Raw genomic sequence first — 23,150 nt, forward strand, 5'->3', positions numbered from 1 at the left:
GCCTCCTGTGCCAAGAGCTGTCCCTGAAGGAACAATCAGACTTTATAAATAGCAGCCTTAACAAGAGCATCACTGCCAGACGCTGCTGGAATAACTCAGGGCCTCGTGCACAAAGGAAACCCCCTCATCTGGGGGCAGCTGGGCTCCCATCCATTACCTGGGCCATCCCCCTGCTTGGGAAGTTTGGGCAAGCCGTGTTGGGATGCCTGCAGATGTGGTCACAAGCTCATTCCTGTGTTTCCAGGCTTGCCAGCAGCTCCTCCTGGCATGCTCTGTGTTTGCTACAGGAGTTCAGGAGCTGAGCTTGATCTGTTGCTGCCACTCGTGTCCTGTAGAGGAGCAGCAGGGACTCCCCTCTGGCTGGTGTGGAGCTGTGCATCCCTCAGCACCACAATCACTGAGCCCACTCTGAAGGAGCCCTCAATGTTCAGCCACAATTACAAGGGGTGCTCCAGGCTCCTGCCTTCCCTGAGGAATCAAGTTTCTTTCTCAGGATCCTTTCTTGTGCCTATTCCCAGCTCTTTTGGCTGGTAACACCGGCCTTTCTAAGCCATTAAGGTGCGTGATGGACACCATGCTCCAGTTTTTAGGTAGACACTGATTTTTAAATCATAGGACATTTCTGCAAGTCTCCAAAGCAGCATTATTTAAGAAGCACTGGGTGTCAAGATCTGTATGAGAATAAAGTCAGAAAACAGAGTCAGAAATGTTGGTATTTTTGGGACTCTGGGTGAGGTTGATAAGGACCCACTGGTGGTTGAACTCTGGGGTTTCAGAAGCTGGTGTCTGTCTGGCTTTAAAAGACTGAGCAGCTCCTGGATGGTCAGAGAGGGAATTTTCCTTACGGCTGATGTGGCAGAACTGTGGTGGCCTCCCCAAAAGTGTGCTCTGGCAGGAAAAGAGGACAGGGGGAAGTGTGGTGGAGATGGATTCTGTAGGGTCAGACAAGTCATTTGGGGTGAGTGTCAGTTTTATCTCGGCACTGAAGTGTGGTTAAATGCTCTGGGTAAGCGCTTTACCCAGGATCTGAGTATCTGCAGAGTTTCCTGCATCCAAAGCTGGTCACCCCTTCCCTGAGGAAGTGCTTTGGTGCAGTGGATGGAAAGCAACAGCACCTTGCTGTGGAAACAAGTGACTCCATAGTACAAGAGTCTTCTTCCCAAAATTCCTTCTGGATATACCATAGCACCTACCAGCTGAAGGCCTCTTGCTCTGTCTCATCAAAGACATAGAAATACAGGGGCTGGGATGGCAAAATCAAATTTATACCCCTCTTTCTCTGGGCATCTCTGTGCACAGGGAATGTGTTGGTTCACCCCCATGTGCTGAAAATTGAGCCTTTTTCTTTCCAGAGAACTGAAAGTTTTGTAGTTATTTTGGTGGCTTTTTTCCTGATTTATTTGAATGTGTTCCATATTGTGCAAGCTGTATAATTTCTTCTATTTCCCGACTGTGTGCCTCTGCTAACTTGAGTTTTTAGATTTCTTCGTAGGGGAAAAAGGGAATCATGGGGGAAGTCATCTCTAAAAAGGGAAGATGATGTTCTTTCCCATCTGGAGCAGTGTTTGCGAGTGAAGTCAAACAGTTTGAGGCTACCTGATTCCCAGCACGTGGCTTGTGAGGCTCCAAACATGAGAGGCACAGTGTATCCCAAGCAACTGCTGGTCCTGTACCACAGGGTGTGTAAACACATCACCTCATGGGTGGAAATATTTGGCTGAGGAACACTTATTTGCAACCCTTAAATACGCGCAGTAAGCACACCTTGTGTTTGACAGCAGCTTCTGTACATCTCCTGTCTACAGGAGGCTATCAAAAGGCCCAGGAAAACAAATCTCATTTCAGATGAAAGCCTGAAATGGGATTTATAGATGTGTTATACATATTTGGGAAGCTCTAAAGACCTTGTGTGTACTGGGGGGTTCTGGGATCATTTCTGGGAAGCTCCTGTCACCAGCAGTGCTCTGTCCTCGCTTACTCATAACCACTGGAGCTGGGCATGTTCTGCTGCTCGGACAAACGAGAGCAGGAATGACCAGCTGGGGCACCACAGGGCTCTCAGAGCACCCTGAACTAACAAGCAAAACATTCCCTGCCTTAACTTCACCCCTGTGTTCATCCTCGATGCTTCTTGAACAGGCACTGCTTGCTCTGAGAGCTGGCTCTGCTCTGAAATGGAGGATTGAGGTGGGTCCTTGGGGTGGGATTTGTCATGCTGCAGGGCAAAACCAGCAATGTGACACTTCTGTCATTATTTCTGAAGAATTGACTTACTTAAGATTCTGAAGAATTTACTTACTTACTTATTAATTTGTAGGTTTTTAGCTCTTTTTTAGAAAACCCAGAAAAGGGCCAGTTCAGCTCTGGACAGGCAGATTTATGGGATGCTGGATCTAGTGAGGGATTCTACGTTTCTGATACCACAGAACACCCTGAGTTGGAAGAAACCCACCGGGATCATCGAGTCCAGCTCCTGGCCCTGCACAGACTCCCCAACAGCCCCAACACTGCAGGGCTGGGAGTTTGGGGCAGGTGAATTGAAGTCCTTGCTTTCCTGTTTATTTTTCCTGGTGTTTTGCCTGTACCGCTTGCCCACTGCAGTAATCCTACTCAAACATCTGCTACGAAGTGAAATTCTCGCGTGTGGTGCACAGGGGAGAGGTATTCCATAGGAGGATCTGCAGAAACCCGTGCAGGAGTAGCTGGGAGCTGCTGGTGTTTCTTAATAGGAGTTGCACCGAGGAGAGGCAGGAAAATAGACACTGAACTTGTAGCTGCCACAGGCTGAATTGGGCATTACTAAACCTGGGTGTCAGCACTTCTGCTCTTGGAAAACTGAGCAGAGCAATTCCTGGCGTTAGTAAAGAGCAAATGGCAGCCCAGCACATCTCTCCAAACTCTGTGAGCTTTGTCTGTGTGAGTTTTGCAGGGAACGCACGCACGTGTGAGCGAGAAATGGGGAGAAATGTGTTGGCAGTCCTTAATTCCTCACTATTAAGGATTATATATTCAATGAATGGTGTCTGACTCTTTTTCTGCCTTTGCCTCAGTCTTCACGGTGCTGGGCTTGAGTGAAATGAGCTGGAAAGTTGCTTGTTGTGCCCCTTAGTTCTCCAGAATTGTTGTCATGGTCTGGGAGATGTGACTGCTTTCAAATTCTCCTTGTGCTCTACTTTGTCCTTGCCTCTTTTTCTTCAGGCTTGCAGTGCTCTGTCTCTGATTTAAGGGTGATGTTAAGGCCTGTCTAGTTCAGTCTGAGCTGGCACTTTTGGGATGGGAAATGAATATGGGTGACTGGAGGAATGTGCTGGATCTGGGTCCCATCTATCTTTTGTGGGGAATTCCGGGATGTTTTTACACCATCCTGTGCTGGGTTGTGGTAAAAGATGCCCCTTTACACTTCTCTCAAACAGCTCAGAGGTGCTGTGACCCCCTTCAGGGAGGGTGCAGCTCTGTGGAGCTTGGCTGGGAGCAAACATCACACTCCACCAGGGATACAGATGGAAAACGAGTGCTCCAAGCACTCAGACTGAGCTGCAATCCTTCCGTTCCCAAGGAACTAAATCGGAGACAAACTGCAAAGGTCTCAGCAAATCCAGCTCTGTGTGTGGGTACCTCAGCCTGAGCACCCTGTCCCTGCCCAAGGTCTCTCAGTTATCTCATCAGGCAGCAGATCCATGGCCTGTTTTCCTTCCTTTCAGCATGCCCAGTTCCTGGGACTCTTCTTCTGCCACCCACTTCCCTTTGGTGACAGAATCCATCTCAATGGAAAAAAGGATGACTGAGCTCCTCCTAGTTTAGGGCTCAGATCTAGCTGCCCTCTCCAATCTACCTGTGCAGCTGCAGCTCAGACTCTGCTCACCTGCCCTGTGCTCTCTGTGCCTTAGGAGCAGAAGGGGGTGGGTGAAAGAAGGAATTTATTTACTAATGCAAACCCCAAGCTCTGCTTTTAAAGGATGAGATGATGGTGGCAATAAAAATGTATTGACCAGGTGATGCAAGTTTGGCTCAGCTCATGGTGGTTGTTTTCTGCTTTCTTCAGGCCATCTACCTACTACTTCTACTGCCCTTTCACCTAAACTCCAGCCTTTCAAAGCTCCCTAAAATCCCTCAAGTCTTGCTGCATGAAGAATTCTTTTGTATACAAAATATTCTTAGCTAAAAATACACTGAGTGCTAAAATTATGCAGCTCTTTCCAGAGAATCTCCCTAATTTCTGTAGATTTAGTACATGTCAAGAAGCAATTTAAAGGTCATCTTATTTCCTCATGTTTGTTTAAAAAGAAGTGCTGAGGGCTAGCATTTTGGCAAATGCTTGCTGTGAGTTGTACAATTTGTCCTTGTTTTTTTAGATAATGGTGGGTTTCATCTTGTGGAAGAGAGCAAAATGGAGCTTGATTTGAAAAATAGGGGGTATTGCAAGTCTTGTGCAGATAAGTAAATATAATTCCTGGAAAGGCAAGATGTATTTTGTCAAAGTCTTGATGTAGCTGGAAAGGATTATCTTTACCAATTTTTGTCTTCCTGCATTTTTTTTTTTTAAGGAAAGATATTTCTAAAATGTCTTTCTAATGGCTTGAATTGCTGGAGTCCAACATCTGGCTGCACAGGTGTGGGAGCAGAGCAGTTGACTCCTGGTGGAAGGAGATGTACATGGAAGTCAGAGGAAGATTCCCAAAGTGCAGAATCCTGCCTTGAACTCCTCTTTACCCCCCCGTGTTTGGGATGCACAGATGTTCCCAGATGTTCCATCCAGCTGAGCAGCTGAGGTGAGAAGGGGGGATCTGCCTCTGCTGCTTTGAGTGGCAAGAGGAATAATCAGGGAGTTTATGGACTGATCTAACTCTTTGCAAGTGGGGATGGAGACGTAGAAGTGAAGGAGTTCTCTGCAATTTCCCTGTGCCAAACCTGGCAGTGGAACAGCACCATGGGCAGCAGGCTGGGGCAATTAAAAGGCATTTTGAAATGCATGAGTTTGGTGTATTTCAGGGGGTATTAATTCTCCTCTCCTAGTGGATCTGGAGTATAATTCCACTTGTCTTAATGGAGATGGATTCCAGATTTACAGTGGTGCTGGAGAGAAGAGGGAAAAAATTATGCACAGAGTGGGTGGGTCGTGGGAAGAAATCCCCCCCTTCTTTTCTTTTCTACCACAGTTTGCAATGAGGAATCATGGAGACAGCAGCTTCCAGCCTGCCAATGCAAATTGAGACAAATTAAAGGCTAGATTAACTAATTATTGTAATGTCATGCTAGCAATGCCACAGTTCAGGTTGCAGAGGGCTTTCAATTATCAGCTTTATTTTTCACACTTACCTTTTAATTGGTAATGCATTTGTGTATAAATTAAGGCAAGAAAGCCTCTTCCCTTTTGTTTTATAGTCATTAAAGAGATGCCTCAGTGGGTTTGGGACTGGAGGGGGAGAGGGACCCTTTGCAGTGATCGGAACAGACGGTAACGCCCCACCAGGGGCACATTTGTAAGGATGGAAATTCCTTTTTAGACCTCACAGTGGAATAGGACTTAGATACACATCTGATAAACAGGCTATTTTCAATCTCTGTTTGGGGAGATGAGAAAGTGAAATGTGCAGCTGGCAAGCTCCAGCTCCTCATGTTTCACTCCTCAGAAGGAGACAGTCACCAAACAAAGGGCCTTAGTGCAGTTATTTTAGCAATAACTAATATACATACCTGTATGTGTATGTATGGCTCCCTCCAGAGCACAGCTGCAGGAAGAAGCTGTGCAAAAAAAAAAAGACAGTTTAGTGTTCGCAGTGTTTGGGACGGGACTGAAATTCTCCACATCCCAGAAAACTTTGATGTGCGCTTGAGGTGTAACTGAATTTCAACTCCTAATGAAAAATCCCCGGTAAATAATTAATCTGTGTTTAACGTTCTGTTTGAGGGGTACTGTGGCCTCAAAGACAGATTGGTTTTTTTTTTTTTAATTTTATTTTTTTAATAGCTGTAAAAAAACCTGTGCATGAGTTTTGATTCTGTTCATATGTTGGGTTGTCTTACCTGTGTTCCTTCCTTGCCTTATATGAATTAAATTATTAAGGCAAGTAGGACCTTTGGAACCTCACCAGTGTGTGTATGTGTGTATGTATATATATATATGTTTAATATATGTATTCATATATGGGTGTGTGTGTGTATTGCAATGGTCACCTTGGGACCATCAGTTTTTTTCTGGAAAATGGGTTAAATAACAGCAGGATGAGGAAAACTTACATGGAGAATGATATTTCCCTTCCAAGTGGAACCTCGGTGTTTTGTTTGAGCTTTCCAAGAGATTCAAAGAGGCCTTGTACACCCTGCCTGTCTGAGGAGAGCTGGTGGCTTGGGCTGCCCTGGTGACACCTCTGGAGAATTCCTCTGGGATGGAGCACTGGGGGCTTGTTCAAGGTGAATCAGATTATAGGAGATGAAACTTCCATACTTAGGATTCCTTCTTGCTCTGAGCCCATCACGTTCTTTCCAAGGCATTGGGACCTGGCCATCCCACCTCTCTGGGAGGTGGGAATTGTCTTGGTGCAGCTTGGTGGACCAAGAACCGCTGACCCGGCTGACCCCGAGGCTGCTCTGAGCAGACACTTTCTTGCTGTGTCGTGAGGAACCACTGTCTTTTCCTCAAGAAAACAACAAAAAGCCTCTCAGCCCCATCCAGGCTGTGCTTGCACTTGAGCTGAAAGCACTGAGACCCTTTCCTGCTCCTGGGAGCTTTCCATTTGCTGCAGTAGGAAGGGCTGTTAATTTAAGTATGCAATTGATATATGTCATCCAAATCAAAACATCTTGCATGAATGTGATTAAATGAAATTCCTCAAGTATGTTCTTGCCATCTGGAACAACTTTCCCATATTTTGTTGTCTCATTGACTTTTCAAAATTTAACTGAAAATGTATTTTCACTCTTTTTTTTTTTTTTTTTTTTCCTCCTTTGGTAATGCTTAGTTTTCCTCTCCACTGCACTTCCATAAAAATCTGCAAATCATTTTGGAATAGGCATTAAAGGGGAGAGGGAGCCCTTCAAAGTCAGAGCACAATCCTGGTGGGTATTGGAGGCTTCCACTGCACTGTGATGCCATCACATCCCGCCATTGCCTCTGGGGGACTGGGCATCCCTCTGATGATCCCATCCTTTAGCCTAGGAGTGCTACCCAATGAATTATCCTCAGAATTAAATGGGAAGGATGGGTGGCTGATATGGTGCCCGCATCCTGGCAGCCACATTAGCCTTAGAGGGGCCAGACTGACTTTGTCAGGTCAATGTGGCCCCTAGAGAAGCAGGAGATAAAGTTCCCATTTGGGATCCCAGTTGTACCCTCCTCATTTTGGACCATCCTGTCAGGAACAGCAGCTTTCCCAAATCTGCTCTTGTGGAAATCAGTGTCAAAACACTCTGTAGGAATAAAATACAAATGAATTCCTAAATCCATGGTCAACTTGAGGTTTGTTAAGATTTGCTGCAAACAAAAGCTGCACGTGAGATCAAAGCTCAGCTAAGCAGAGGTGAAATCCCAAAGCAGGATTTTGGGGTTCCAAAGTTACAGATCACGAGGCTCCTCGCTCTTTTGTACTGATCCATTTAAACACAGAAATATGGAGAAATTGCTGCACACACGCTGCTGAGTGTGAGTTGGAAATGTGCTTCTTCTCAGGCACTCAGCCTGGGCTTTTCAGATTTACCTGCATTGTTTCCTTCTCACTTAATTTCTTAATGGCATCTGATTATCTGACTGACTTGAGACAATGCACAATTACAGATTTTCAAGTTTGAATTTTTTTTTGGTGAAGTTTTGCTTTGCATTATTTTCAATCAAAACTAATGCCCTCCCACTTCCCAAACTTGGTTTGCCTGGGCTGCTGTGTGAGTGCTCTCTGGAAATAACAAATAAGAGGCCCAGCAATCAGTCATTTAACAGATTTGAAAATACTGAGGGATTCTGGCCTGTAACATAAGCAGCCATTTAAGTATTATTTTTGTGGCTCGCTACTCCTGATGTGAATAATTTACAGAAATAATAATGAGGGAAGACTAAATAAGGAGAAGTACAAGACATGAAAAGGAAGAAGCCAAAAGTTAGGGTCAGCTGGCAGTGTTTGCAATTTGCAATGTCTATGGGTTTAGGCAACTAAACATTTAAACCACAATGTGATGAACAACTGGCTTGAGAGTACTTTGAACCTAATGTAGCCCGATTAACTCTTGTTTGAATTTTAGTCTTGGCCTAAATCTGATCCTGCTGAAGCCAGTAGCAACATCTCCATTGCTTTATACCCGGACACTTAAAACTGGGCCAGGGCTGATGGTATAGACCCAGAAAAATGTTTATTTTTGTTGTGGCAGAGGGAGGAATTACTTCCATATCTGCATTAGTTTAGTTTTTGGCATTTCACTGATGCTGGGTGCCAGTGGCCTTGGGAGATGTAAGAGGCATAGGGTAGGTGTGCACATCCTGACCCTGGGAAAGATCCTTTGGGAAGAGGTTTTGCCCCTATGCTGAGCAGTGAAGGGGTATAAGGTGGCCCATGGCTTAAGCAGGGAGAATGCAGACCTGTGCTGAGGTGGCCAGAAGCTGAAGGATGGGCTGGAGCCATCCAGGGAAGGGATTTCCATCAGAGCCATATTTGCCTGGTGAGGAGACATCCTTTGGTCGCTCCCCAGTCTCTTGACTGCAGAAATTGATGCATATAAGGCAAACATTTTTTGCAAGTTTTGGCCCACTCTCCTGCCTCTGACCCCAGTGGGCGTAGGGTGAGCACTTCTGACATTCCCACTCTCAACATTCAAGCCATTTCCTTTCTTTTCCCTGGAGCCCTCACTACGGATCTGCTGTGAAGAAAATGATGAGAAAATGTTGCTGCATCCAAGTTCTTGGTGGTGGTGGCAGTGCTGGAGCTGTGCTGGCTTCTGACAGGTCCCACCTTGCATCTGTGAACTTACCAACTGGGAAATCTGCTTGTGTCCTTAAACAGAGATGGCCAAGAATGCTTTAATTAAAACATCATTTACTGCTTGAAGACTCCTGCTTTTGGAAAGCATTCAGCCAGTTGGAGTAGTAAGTTTTCCTGAAATACTCACCAGGAGGGGCTTCCTCAGGTTTGGGGCAGCTCTGTGGCAGTTGTAGGCCTGGGAAGAGGGGTAAGGGGCAATTCCTGGTCTGATTAAAGCAGACTGAAGTCTCTGTTCTCAACCATGGCAGTCACTCTCACCTCCCCCTACATCCCTTGTAGAACAGTTCTCCTGGTACTGCACCAGTGATGTGAAGATAAATGTCAGAATCCTGGAGGATTTAGGGGAGCAGAGTTGTTCTCTAGCCAGTCCTGCTGCCATGCAAGTGACTGAATCCTGGGAGACAATAAATTTCCACAGCCCCGTGTTCCCTTTCTCTGCCCTCCCCTCGAGTGCTGTACTGAAGAACACCATGGAATAGGAGAACATTCTGGAGCATAAAATACTTATTTAAAGACTTAAAAACCAGGTTCCATATTACAGTTCCTAAATTGGGATTTAGTTGTCTAATGTTAAACCCTCATCTTTAAATCTCTGCCCTCAATAGACAAGCTGTAGGTCATTTTTGGTTTACTTTTTAAGCTGCAGACAGTTGAAGTGGAATTCTGTTTACCTGCCTGGCACCCTTGCAGAAATCGGATAGCAAAGCCACAAAAAGCAAGAAATGTTCCATCATTTGAAGGGTGGCATCACCAGTGAAGGGTTTTCTATTTAGGAACTTGCACAAATGCCTGTTAGTGGTTGTTTGGCAGCCCCTGTCAAACAGGCTCTGCATGCATGTGGTCATTGTTCTGGATTTATTATTCCCTTTTTTAAAGGAATGCTCTTCTATAATCAAATGGAGCACAGGCAGTATTTCTAGTTTTAGATATTTTAATTATTTATTTGTCTAAGGCTTCTGTACACTTTCACCTTGACCAAACGGACCTCCTTTGTCAAAATTCCCTGAAATGTTGGGGAAGTTCTAGCCCAGAACTCGATCTCAGCTTTACAGCTTCATCCCTTTGCCAGACAATGTTAAGCTTTCTAAGCAGCACAAGTAGCTAGAATTTCCCTGTCAGTTCCTATTATAAGAACCTGACTTTAGTTGATTATAACTTTGCCAGACTTGTTCCGTGGAGCTGACGTTTTCCATCCTTGATTCTTTTCTTTGGTAAGCTGCAGTTAATATGGCTCATCTGTCTCCTTGCAAGGGAGGGAGCCCTGTGTTGTTCATGTGATCGTTTTTGGAACTGGCAATTTCAGAAGTAGGGATTTTCCTGGTATAAGGAATTAATTCAGATGTCAGCTTTCTCATTTTACATGGCCCTGGTGACTTCAAAAGCTGGAAGTTGGGGCTCAGAGTATTTCTATATTGCTGGTGTAGTGGCTTAGCCAGTTTCTGAGGGGGCCAAATTCTGGTGTGGCTGCTGCTGTTGTAGAATATCAAGTTTTTATCGTGCTTGACTAAAGAACTTCAGCCTTACTTGAAGTTTTCACTTGAACTCTGGATTTTAAAGGTTTGGGCAGGAATCTTATCTCTTGATTATTGGGTGTAAAATATGAAAGCTGGATTTTTTTTTTTTGTGTGTGTGTGTGTTGATGTAACCAAGTAATAAAGAGTTTATGGCTATGATCAGGATTTTGCTTATAAAACGTGGGTGCTTTTAAATCCTATTTTGTTTTTGAGTACTTTTTGTCTTGACTACGTGTTTTGGTGGTAGACAAATGCACTTTACATGTCTAGTAAAAACTTGAGAACAGCACCCTGCCTAGAACAATTCTGAAATGGATTTGAACCATATTGTGTTTACTTCTGTCTCTAGGTTTTATTGCTGAATGCAAACACTCGTGAAAATGCAAAGCAGAAATAAGAAGGAAGTGAACTTATTTGAACTTTCAGGAAAAGAACTTAAGCCCCGTTTAACTTATATAAAACGTGAGATGAGTGCCCAGCTCTGTTCTGATGCAGTTTGGATAAATGTTCCTCTCCTTAATCACAGCAGAGATCAGCCACCAGTGCTTTGTGTGTAAACTCTGTGCACCAGGGCTTACATTGAGGGTGAACTTGGGGGAACGATGTTCCTGGTCATAAAGTGATTAAACTGATGTGTCCTGGAAGAGGACAGAAGGGAAGGGGGATGTCCTTTGGCAGTTACCATCCCAGCTCTGTACTTTATATGAAATGCTGGCTTTGCACCACACAGCTTTGCTCTTCCACTGTCATTCCTCCACAGTGCTCCTTAAAGCTGAGAATAATTTATCTTAGCATATGTAAGTTTATTTTTTATGTAATTACATGTACCATCGCATTAACTTTGTGCAAAGGTTGTGCCTATTGTCCTTGGGAAACCAAAGTGATTATCATTGGTTTGTTTTGTTACACAATTGTTTAAATTATAATAAGTTACCATCATTGTTTCTTGAGTCCAGCTGTGTTTATGGATTAAGATCTACTGACTCAAATATTTACAGTGTTCCAAAAATTATGAGAACATGCAGTGCTGGGGGTTTTCCATATGCTGCTTTATTTGACTTAGAGAGCTCTCCATCACAACTGGAAAAGGAGTCTTGGTCCAGAATAGTTTTGTAAGAGTTGGGTACCTCTTGTGTCTGCCTGGGCCAGTGCTGTTTGTCACTTTGGTGGAGTGGAGAGGCAATTCCAGGTTTCCAGATCAGATTTCTGGTGGTGATGGGTATTGAATCCTATGGAAAACGTGCCTCGATTGGGAGCACAGACTGAGGCCTCGAACTCTGGCTAAAGCCAGGGATAACCACATCAAATTCTACCCCTAGACCACTCCAGTTTAAATATCTTTTTGTGGGTTAGCTCCTCCTGCGAGGAGTGTATGTGCAGGGATGTCCAGTTCCTGCACTGGGCAGCTCCCAGGCAGTCTGTGGATCTCTCCAGAGCAGATCTGTGTGTCTGAGTCAGATCAAGAGCTGTCTTTGCATCTGTGTTGTCATTACGGGCTGGGAACTGGTGTTCTTCACACAAGAGTTGTGTTTCTGGCAGGGAGAGACCAAGCCTTCATGCCTTGAGCCCCTGAGCTGTGGTTCAGGACCATGGCTCTGTGCAGGGAAATGTTCTGTTCTCTGAAGTCTCTCAGATTTGAGCACATGCCCGTAAAACCCACGTTTAACACTGTGTTTGTCTTCAAACACTTCCTTGGGCAGGCTCTGAGCCTGCTGCTCCTGAAGCCATAAGCCAATCCCGAATGGAGAGGATTAGAGGGAACCTTTCCCTCTAGGTTGTCTGTTCTGGAGCTGCTGCAGAGCTGCTGTGCTTGGCCTCTGTAGCACTGAGCACCAGCTCCTGCTGACAGCAGGTTATTAAACGTGTTGGGCCACCAGTCAGTCACCATGGCAATCCCTGGGATTCCAGGAGGGGAGAGGAAGGGACTGTGAGAGGTTGTTGCACTTCTGCCATGTTCCTGCTGTAAATAGAGCAGAGTGAGTTTGTTGGAAGAGTTGAATCATCAGATCTTGTCCTGCTCCTTGAATCCTCCCTGTCCGGGCTGTGGGCTCCTGCTACTTCCACTGCACACAACATATCTTGTGTTATTTTTGGCACCTCCTTTGTGTTTTTCTTGTCTTAGCAGTAATAAACTTCCCATCATTTTCCTGTCATTCATAAACATGAGCTGTTAAAGAGCAAAGCTGTCACGGGAAGCAGATGAGATGCATGCCCGGCTTACCAAGACACTGCCCCAGCTTCAGTGGGGGCACTCTGATGGGACCAGAGTCTTGTAGACCCTTTCAAAGGTGGTTTTTCTATGTCCTGGCTACACATCAGCTTTTAAATTGAGTTCAGGTGACTGGGGTGGTCACTCCTGTGCATCCTTTGTGTTTATCAGGTCTTTTAAGCTAGGTCATGCAAGTGTGTGGGCTTTACCTTCAGGTCTGAAACCACAAATATCTTCATTACTGTGGCAAATGGGCTTTTTTTCCCCCCCTGGGTATGCATTTGGTCTCAAGTGTTTTGCCAGAAATTGGTCTTTTTTGACCCATTCATCTGATAGCACCTCAGTCACAAGTAAGCCCATAGAAGCAAAATGCTCTCACTGTGTTGACAGCCAGACCAGCTGTGCACAGCCTGGGAATCTGAGCAGATCAGCCCCTGTGTTGTGCCCTGTTGGCCGATCCTTGTGCCCTTCCCAGAGCTGTTTCGCTGGTTTTCCATGTGGGATTCCCTACGAGTCAGTCACTGCCTCTCCTGACACAAGTGGTGGGCTCTGCTCCACGTGCCCAGCTCGTGCTTGAAGTTAGGGAAGAGTTAAGTCTTGTCTTGAAAGGAGGCCTTGTGGTATTTTGTTTCACTAATAACACTGCAAACCCTGGGTTCTGTCTGTCTGAGGGTTTTTAAAATCTCATCTCTGTTGCCTGTAGTGGAATAAAAGTTATTCCCTTGTGCATTGGGAATATCACTAATGGAGCTACAGGCACTTTATATCCCTCTGTACCTTACTGAGAAGTCACCTCATTGTGTCTGCCTAATTATAGAGTGAAACACAATCCTCCGTCTGTCTCTATTGTTAATCACCGAGTTTGGATTAAAATATTAACCCAAAGCATGAAGTTGTATAAGTATGAAAGCAGCATGAAGACAAAGCAAGAAAGCCATCTGTTCTCTCCTTTTCTTCTCTGGGCATATGGAGGCATTTTTTTTTAATGCTGAAGTCCACGTATTCCCCCTGAGATGTTTGTTTTTGTTTCAGTTATACTTAATTTTTTAATCACCAGTGTTTGTGTGGCTGTGTAGGTGTGAATATCAATGTAGTGATTACAATGGAAGGTGGTTGGTGGAGCTGCTGTGCTCAACAGCTGTGCTCAGTCTTTTTTGAAGACCCCAGGCTGAAGTGTCCAAAATGTTTTCACTGCCTCTGGGGCTTTGTTTTTGGTGAGTCTTTGAAAAAATGCAACGTTAAACTGAGTAAAAAATAGCATCAGCTCCTTTTAAGGTTGTTCAATATTGTTACTTGTGTTTGGAGGCCAATAAGTGTACTGAAGTGGCAGTCATTTGGAGGATATTTTTCAGCAGTCTTGCAGCAGCTATTCTATTTGTTGTATGGACAGAGAGAAGTGTTTTGCCCCTATTTAAAATTACGTTTTTAACTTTGGGGGCTGCAGCAACTGAAACACAAAAACGCCCTGACACCTGGTCACAGGCTCCATCCTGCCAACGTGCAAACATTTACAGCCTCAGCCTCACCAGAGCAGGTCTGAAGCCAACCCCAGCCCTGCACTATTTCTTCTTCCAATTTAATTCAATGGAGGCTACTCCCAGTGATGGGCACGATTTTCTATCTTTGTGCCCTGTCTGAGCGGGCAGCAGGCCTTTCGCAGAGGTGCAGGAACGTGCAATTTGTGAGTTTTTGCTCGCTAAACTGAACGATTTCCAGCAGGAAAGGCTGTGATGAAACAGAGGATGGAGGCTGAGGGGTGTGGAATAGATAAATGGAAGGGGGAAAAGCAGAGTTCTGAAGGAGTGGGGGAGAGGAAGATGTGAACATTGTTAGCCCTGAGCCTGATCCTGGTGACAGCCACTGTGGTCATGCAAGAGAAGCATTTCACAGGGGTGAGCAGGGCTGGAGGTGTGAACAGTCCAGCGTTCATTAACATCAGTAGCTATAATGTCTATTTTTGCATGTGGTATTAAAAATAAAGACTGTTCTTGTGAAATCTGCTCCTTTCATCTGGGGGATTACAGAGAGAAATATCAGCTTAACACTCAGTAATTATCTAGCACACTTTTATTTTGCTGATTAGGGCTGTGAAACTTCTGAAAGTTTGCATCAAATTTGACTTGTTCATTAAATCTCTGATGGAACCATGGCACAAGTCAAACCTGAAGGTGACAGATACAGCAGCTCAGTTGTGCTTGCGTAAAACTTGTTTGGCTCACCTGGATTATATCAAAGGGTACATATTTATTAAAAATATGGATATTTTTAACCCTGATGAATGTGTGAGAAACAAGCAGCTTTAAAAAAAAACCCAAAACCAACAGCTATTTTGGATGATTCACTTAAACCTGAACACTAATGAGCGTTATTGTGCCAACAGTGCAGATTAGATAAAAGAGAGAAAAGAAAATAAGCTATAAATATCTGTGATAATTCTTTAAACCCCTGTTTTTATCAAGTTGTAGTGGATGAACATTTGACCAGCAGTTCTCTGTGAACATAAGACAGAAATAGCATTCATAGAAATCTCAGATGATAACCCATCACTAGCTTCATTGTGTATTTTCTGTTTCATGGTGACTACAGAGGACCAGAGTCCACAAAACAGTCTGTGCTCATACAAAAGGCACCCCTGTATAGCAAATGAACAAAATGTTCTTGGATCAAACTCCAGTTTTTATTTTATTTCTTTTTTAGGCCAGAAAAAGTTATTTGAATGCTCCCACAGCTTTCCTCTTCACCTCTTGTACTGTTACATCCTCTGACATCATACTGTGCTTCCAAGGAGAAGTTTATGGTGTCACGAAAAGGGTCTCAGAAGTTCAAGACGTTGTGACACTGAGAGAAAGTGTCTGTATGTTTTCAAACATTATGGAAATTGTAAGCGTGCTTTCCAAAACTGTCAGGAATATATGCTTTGAAAAGATGAATGCCTGTGTGGGATTAACTCCTCATGTTACACATGCACTCTGGAGTGTGTTGTTTTCTCCCACTGCTCTCTGGAGCCCAGTATCTCAAATGGAATCTGACACACCACACCAGATGCTAAATGAGGCCTTTCCAAACTGAGGTGTGTGTGTTTTGTGTGCTGAACGTAATCTCTCCAGACCGCTTTGTGGAGGTCTGATGGGAGCTGTCCTGCTGTTTTGGAACAATTCACCTGGCCCAGCCACAGCCCGTCCTGGTGTGTGTTGGTGTTAACAAATGTGTGGGGATGGGTCCCTCCTCCCCCTGCATCCCAGTCGCTCCAGTTGAAACGTCTCGCTGGTGTGGAGAGCTGGGTGTGCACATGGAGAGTGTTTCTAGGAAATGTTGCATAAAGCAGTTCCAAAAAAGAGACAGGCATAGGAAAATGATATTAATTCTATCCCTAAAGCAGATAAAATCCATTTCATATGTTATTACTCTTCTTTTTAAGAAAGGAGAAGCGAATAATTCTAGCAGCTGTTTGTGCTATAAAAACTGGCGCTGTGTATTCCTGATTAACACTGAACAGCAGAGCTGCTGCAGATCCCAGGACTCCCAGATCATCTCCAAAGTCAGGTTTGCCTGGATAGGAAACAAGAAATGCTCCACTAACATTGGCACTCAATAACTTGGAGTACAAAGGGCAAGTCAAGATGAGCATAACCAGCTATGACACAGACCTGGCTTGGGCAGGAGATGTCCCATCTTGGCGAGGGCCTGATGCCTGAAGTGGCCTAGAAACAGAGACTAGACAGGAGTAAGGGAATAAAGGGAGGTATTTATCTGAAAGGCCTTCAAAGGTACCCCTGGGGAGCCTGAGGCCACTGCCAAGATGGACCCCAGGGTGGACCCCAGGTCATGAGTTCTTCACTCTTTTATAGGTTTGGTTCATTGGCATAGCAGGGTTAATTCTCCAATTAAAGCTTCAGTTTAATGATGTAATTCCCTCAGCTTGCCCCCCTTAGAGGCTCTTTGGTTTATACTTTTTGGGCCTGGGATGGTCTGGGTGTCCTTGGAGAGCAGGCCTGGAGAGGCTTTGTTCTGTCTGCCCAGCACAGAGAGCAGAAGTGAACAGGCTCCAAGAAACTCCAGAGTGACACAGCAGGCAGTGCAGGATTTGAAAAATATAAAAGTTTAAACCTAAGGCAACAGGCCAGGAGATGAAACTCCACAAATTTAGGCAAAGGACTGACCTGGTGGATGGCACAAGGCTGGCAAAGCTCCCTCCTTCATGTTTGACACAAACACTTCTGTGGCTCCTCAGTGGAGAGCTTTTAGGATAAGAAAGGAGGCGGATGGATGATGGTGATTTTATAACTTTTTTTCAGTGTTTTTGCACTGATGATTTGGGTTCTCACCAAGCTGAACTGAGACCCATATTCCAGTCTCTGCCACCAGGAACTCCTAAACACTTACAACTCCCTGATATTTGAGCAGTGCAGTGTTTCTGCCATGTTCGGTGTGGCACTGCATGAATCTGTCACCTGGTGATGTTGAGCTGTCTGTTAGGCTGTCTTCTAGATAAAGTGCTGTTAACACATCATCTCTTAAAGCATGAGACTCTCCCATGGCACTGACAGGTAATATATACTTCTTTCCCTGGAAAAAAAAAGCGCCTTTTCCGTTAGCAATGACTTGCTGATTGCCTATTTATTTTCACAAATCTTCTCATGTCAAAATATTTTGATAAAAGTCTGGCCCACATTAAATAATCAAGAAAATAATTACTACTTCCAATTTTACTTAATTTTTGACTGTCAAATAATCTAACAAGCTTATTTTTAGATCTCAGGAATGCATCTTGTAAGGTGCTGCAGTGAGTGAGCAAAGATGGTTTGTACTTCAATTGGGGAATGGAGGGAAGGGGCTGATTTCCAAGCCTGGCATAGATGAGGAATGAAAGGGAGAGAAGGAAGGAATGCTTTGTGTGCAATCTTGACCCAGCAACATTGGGTTAATGATCATAAAGTGGCAGCCAAATTGGTTAATTAGAGAATAAGTGCCTGCTGTTTGCATCTGTCTCATTAAGTCTGAAGAATAAAGCTGCTGAGGAGAGGGACTGAGCAGGGCTTGGGGGTGGGTTTGGGACTGGGCTTCTGGAATTAGTTCTTGAGTTGTTGACTGACTTTGGGGTTGTTGTGTGTCTTGTTGGGTACAGGGTCAAGCACTGACCTGTAAAATCTATTTATCTTTAGTTTGATAGGATGGTCGGAACCATTACTGTGAAACATCTTCATCTGAACACACAGCAGGAACTTCCTGGATTTATGGCATTAATATTGAAAATGCAGAGAGGGAGGGAGATAAGGTAGGGCAGGCGTGTGAAATTTCAGGTTAAGGGGTTGATTTTTAATGGAGGATGTGGGTTATTGAAACAAGACTTTCGAGGCTGTCCTTAGATGTCTGCTAAGTGTGAAACCCCTCCTCCAACACCAGCCTGGCACTTTTGAGATTGGTGGGAGAGATTGTGTGAAATAGCCAGGATGAGATTTACAGGGATAGGCCTGAGTGGACGGACTTGAGAAACTAAAGTGTTTGGGATGGCTTGTTTTCTTATTTGCTTTGCTTTCGTGGTTGTTTTTGGTTTTGTTTGTTTTTGTTGAAGGTGAAATTCAGTGAAAGGAGAGAGAATCTGCCCAGACAGGAAACTCCCTGTAACCTTGCCAGGGAGTTATGAAGGGGGATTGAAAGGGGAAGAAGAATGGGAAGACAGGTAGAGCAGGGCAGGCCAAGAATACAATTTTGGGGAGTGATTGTTGTGTTTTCCCTGCAGTCCTTGCATGCACAGGAAGCACAGGGTAGGGTTCAGGTGCTTATTAGATATCCAAAGTCTGGAAAGGTGACGTGGCACTGGGGGATCCAAACTGGCATCAGGAATGGCAAACTGAGGAAAACCAGTCCAGGGAGCTGTTACTGGGACTATTCCACTGGCGTCCTTTTCCTTCCAAAGGCTGAGCATTAAATATATGTGGAGGCCTGATATGGGCGGAATGATATCCTGCTTTAGGAGAAAATGGTAATTCAGGGCATTTTCCAGAGCATTCCAAGGCCGTCAGGGACCTAATCCAAACAAGTGCCTTTCTCCGTTGACTTTGAATCAGGTTGTTGCATCCTACAGATGAAATTTCCAGCCCCCTCACCAGGATTTTGGACACTTAGTCCCCCATGGAAAATTAAAATGAGATTAGAAGAGCTCAGCCTGCCATTCTAAGTGGATTGAATCAAAAGTAGGAACAGGCTCAGGGTTTTGTTAACAATCAATTGAAACCTAATACTGCAATCCCTTTCAGCATCCACAGGGAGGGAATGCAATATCTCTGGAAAAAGACAGTATTGTATATCACAGAGCAGAATATTCTGTATGGAATATTTATTGGAAAATGATTTACATTCCCTTAATTTTCCCCCAACAAATGTCTGCTCTTTTCTGCCTGGAATTGTCTTCCTAGCCACATTGCTGTTTCTAAAACTGCTAATAGAGCTGATTTAAGTTGTTCATAGAAAATCCTTTTGTGGAGAGAAAGAATTGTTCTTAAAGTGCATCTGACTAAAATATGCCGAGGTTATTAGCGCTTCACATTTTGCAAATGAATTCATATCTTATTTAAAATTTTAATAGAGCATATATGGCTTGCTTCTTTAATAACTTCCCTGAAAAGATGATTCTCTTCCCAAAAAAAGCCAGACTGTGTTCAGTAAAGACAAACCTAAGGAAAATCTGAGCTAAATTACCCTTTCCCTCAAAAAAGATGTTTGAAGAAATAAAATAGAAAAATAGGTCTCTTTGGGCCCTTTCAAAATGCAAATATCTCTTAATGGGCAGGTTTTGCTTGGCTGTTAAATAGTTGTAGCTGTTCTTGCTTCATTTGGTTTGCATAAACACGGCCTAATTCAAAACTCTTTATTCCTCGTGTACCTCTTTGTTTCTACTATCACAGAATGGTTTGGGTTGGAAGGGACCTTAAAAAACCATCTTGTTCCCTCTCCTCTCCCATGGACAGGAACATTTTCCACTGGACCAGGATGCTCAGTGCTCCATCCACCCTGGCCTCCCTGCAGCTTGTCCCCCTTGCTGTCCCCTCACCTCTGTCACAGAATCATTTAGGTTGGGAAAGCCCTCTAAGATCATCAACCCAACCCTAAACCTGACACTGCCAGTCCAGCACTAAAGCACGTCCCTGCATGGAGGTGGTGTCCCTGTAAGGATGAGGGACACAGAGCAGTGGATGGGGAGACAATTCTGTGCCCCAAAGGGGGGTGGTGGAGGGGCACAGGGAAATGGGACAGGCAATGGGGTTGTGTGCTGGATTCTTGGGCACATGGGCACCAGGGATGATGGGCTTGGACCTTTGAACTTACCCAAAAAAGCTCATTTTTGTCTCACCAGGACTGTGGGTGTTGAGTCCACCCTCGTGTCAGCTCTTCTGGCACAGCAGTGTTTAAGTCCCCCTTTACCAGAGAACCCAGTCCCTACTAAAACCCAGAAAGATCAAAGCAGGGAAAGCCCAAACAAATGTTGATGGCAAGAGTTAAGTATGGAGTTTCCAATGGAGAGTTGTTCTGGATTTAATTCTTGCCACACATAAACAAGGGCTCCACCAGTTGTGCTTTGGTTTTGGAATTAGCTTGATTTGAAATCAAGCAGAACACTTGTCCTGACAATAGATCACTTTTATCTTGCATGTGGTTCCATTAGGAAAGGTTTGATAACACTGTCAGGGTAAAATTGCTGATTTCAATCTTGTCTGGTTTCCCTCTTTGCACTTTGGCAAGTAAAGAAATATTTTGCTTTTCTGTGTAGTTTTCCATTGAATAACTGGGGCATCTCAGTAGTATGTTAAAATGAAAAGGCTGCCAGCTGCTGTTTTAATGTTCCCAAAGTGAAGCATCACAAACATTTTTCTGCCTCTGCGCTTGCAGCTGCTGTGTTCATTTATTAAGGTGGGAGTCTGTAGGATTTAGTCTCTAATTACATGTTGAGAAGTCTGTAGCATGGGTGCAGGACACTTTACCAGGATGCACAAGACCTTGCCTTTCTGGGGTTGAACTCCAGCTCTTTGTTCCTGTGAAAATGACAACCTGATATTACAGAAAAGGGCAAACTTTCTGCCCTGGGGCCCAGGTCGGACTGAAAAAGGAGCAGAAGGGGCACGAGAGCAGCTGGAGAAAGGTGCTATGATGGCATTGAGAAGTGGTCCCAGTTCAGCACTGTTCTTTACCAGCACCAGACCCTTCTTCCTAAGACATTGTAGGACAACATTCATCTCACACTGATTTAAAAAGGGATTTAATGAATGCAAGCCCCTCGTTCATGTGGCACTTGGCCTCTGCAGTGCTGTGACAGTGTTGGTCTCTCTACCCTGAATAACCAAAGCTGCAGTTCTGCCCCACACAAAAATTAACTCTGTCCCAGGTGAGATCTGAGCATGTTCTCCGCAACTCACAGGCACAGGAGAACCTCTGGAAGAGCTGGAGAGGGGTCATGTCATGGGAGGCCATGTCCTGAGTGAAATTTTCCGGTGTTGACAGTATCTCCGTTAAAATTCTTCAGGCAAATCTACATGGAATAGAGTTGGTTTGGATTTACGTTTAAAACACAAAGCTAAGTTGAACTCTGAATTTCTAATCATCTTCTAGGCCCTGATGCTTTCTGACTTGGGCTTAGCTCTTACGTGTCCCGTTATTATCAGTGATATGTTAAAACTTTACAGCCAAGCACCATATTCCCTGTGATATTGAAATATAGAACATACTTGGAGTTCTTTGCCTTTCCTTCTAATCTTTCAGCAACCTAATACTTTCTGACTTCCCTCTCTCAAACCAGGGACAGCCTTTTTTCTTTATCAGGGAATTCTGGTTTCAATCAGAAGGTGTCAGCAGCTCAGACTTCAGGGATACAGTCAAGTAGTGTGAGATTATTGATAATTTTGCAGGAATGACCACACCAAAACACTGTAAATGATTGCAGATACTCCGTGGCAAGCACAGGAATAAATTTTAACATGCCATGAAGTACATATGGGAGATACTTTTATTTAATCAAAAGTAAAGAAAACTAGAAGTCACAAGACAAGTTATTTCTCTAAACTTTTTTTTTTTTTTTTTTTTTCTAAAAGCCAAGTGCAATATTGTGAGGTTTGGATCTAACAGAGACCCCAAATCTTGGTAAATTGGGTGGAAGCCTTTCTTGGAGCTGAATATCTGTTGGGAGCCCATCTCTTTTCAAGTATTTCAGTCAAGTCTCTGTCTCCTGCAGCACTTGTGTTGTACAGAACCCTTTTGCAACTGCTCCTTTGAAAACACTGGAATTACCTCTCAGTGCAGGAGCTCCAGACCTGTTTTACACCTGTTCCTTTAAAACACCTGCACTCGCAGGGTCCTCATGGAATAAGCATAATTTATACTGACACAAACTGCTTTTGCTGACGTTACTTGACAACCATCCAGTGCATGAGAAGTGCTGATAAATTTGCTCTTCTAGGGCTGCATTGGAAGAGCTTTTACTAACAAACACCACAAAAGCTGCCCCTGCTCCTCACTGGGGTTGACATTGATGGCCATGCTGGCAAATTCCTTGTGTGGATTTAGGATCCATGCTGGTGTCAGGCATTTCCCAGACTTCCACCACGGTTCCAGCTCTTAATTATTTTGTGGGTTTTTTTTTCTAGAAAGCCAGAATTTGGGCATGGAAGGTGCATGTGTGGCAATCCCTTTGCTTGTGCCAAGGTTGGCTCCAGCTCTGCTCCTCCCTGGAGGAGCTTTGGTGGGTTTGAATTCAGCTCTTGGAAAATGTTGTGCTGGGGAGTGGAAGAAAAGGAGGAGTTGGGCGTTTACAGAGCCTTGAAAACAAAATGCTCCTTTTCACAGGAGGATTTTTAGCATTGGTTTGGGGGAGGGCAGCAAGGAGCTTGTTGAGAGGTAAAGGGAATATCTCATTAATGATTTACTAATGAGCTGTAAAAGTTCTGACTCTATAATTTCTGAGGATGGAAAATGTTTCTTGGAATGCTGCAAGCCCCACAAAGGCTGGGGCAGATCCTGGCTGCCTCTGTGTAGGGTCTTTGATAGAGTCTGACTTTACCTCTTTCCTCCAGTCCCTTAGGCCTTAGAAAAGATTAATCACAGTGTGGTGGGAAGTACATGGAAATAGCAGAGAGATGAGAAATGAGAGCGGGAGAGAGGAGGAAAAAAGCCCCAACATGAAACACTGTTTTCTTTCTGGTAGGGCTTGGGCAGGAATAAATTGCCAATGATCTCACTTTGGAGCAATGTCAGTTTATTTGTACTGACTCTGAACTGACCATTTCACAGGGGCTTCTCAGCTCTGCTGTGCAAGGGAAGAGCCTTGGAATGACACGGATTTTATGGACAACAGGCCCAGGGATTTGGGCTGGGGAGGTCCAGCCACAGCCCAGTGCAGCCCAGGGAAAGGGCTCTGGGTTAAGCCTTTGGGCCATCCCTGTCAAATCAGCGTGGATGTAAAGGTTATGCTGCTCA

The 23,150-nt window shown here is 44.4% G+C and overlaps 1 long non-coding RNA gene across 2 annotated transcripts in view; it reads left to right on the forward strand.

Annotated features, from left to right (window-relative positions):
* The window catches only part of LOC138119671 (uncharacterized), a 61,284-nt gene that overhangs the window by 18,594 nt on the left and 19,540 nt on the right, over positions 1-23,150 (forward strand). The window contains exons 2-3 of one of the 2 annotated variants that reach the window (XR_011155577.1): positions 4,545-4,769; positions 10,827-11,401. This is a non-coding gene — a long non-coding RNA (uncharacterized lncRNA). Of the gene's footprint in view, positions 1-4,544; positions 4,770-10,826; positions 11,402-23,150 lie in introns of those variants that run through there. The other variant, XR_011155576.1, reaches the window with a different exon arrangement.

Source organism: Aphelocoma coerulescens, chromosome 17 (assembly GCF_041296385.1).
Source record: "Aphelocoma coerulescens isolate FSJ_1873_10779 chromosome 17, UR_Acoe_1.0, whole genome shotgun sequence".
In the NCBI taxonomy this organism is placed as follows: domain Eukaryota; kingdom Metazoa; phylum Chordata; class Aves; order Passeriformes; family Corvidae; genus Aphelocoma; species Aphelocoma coerulescens.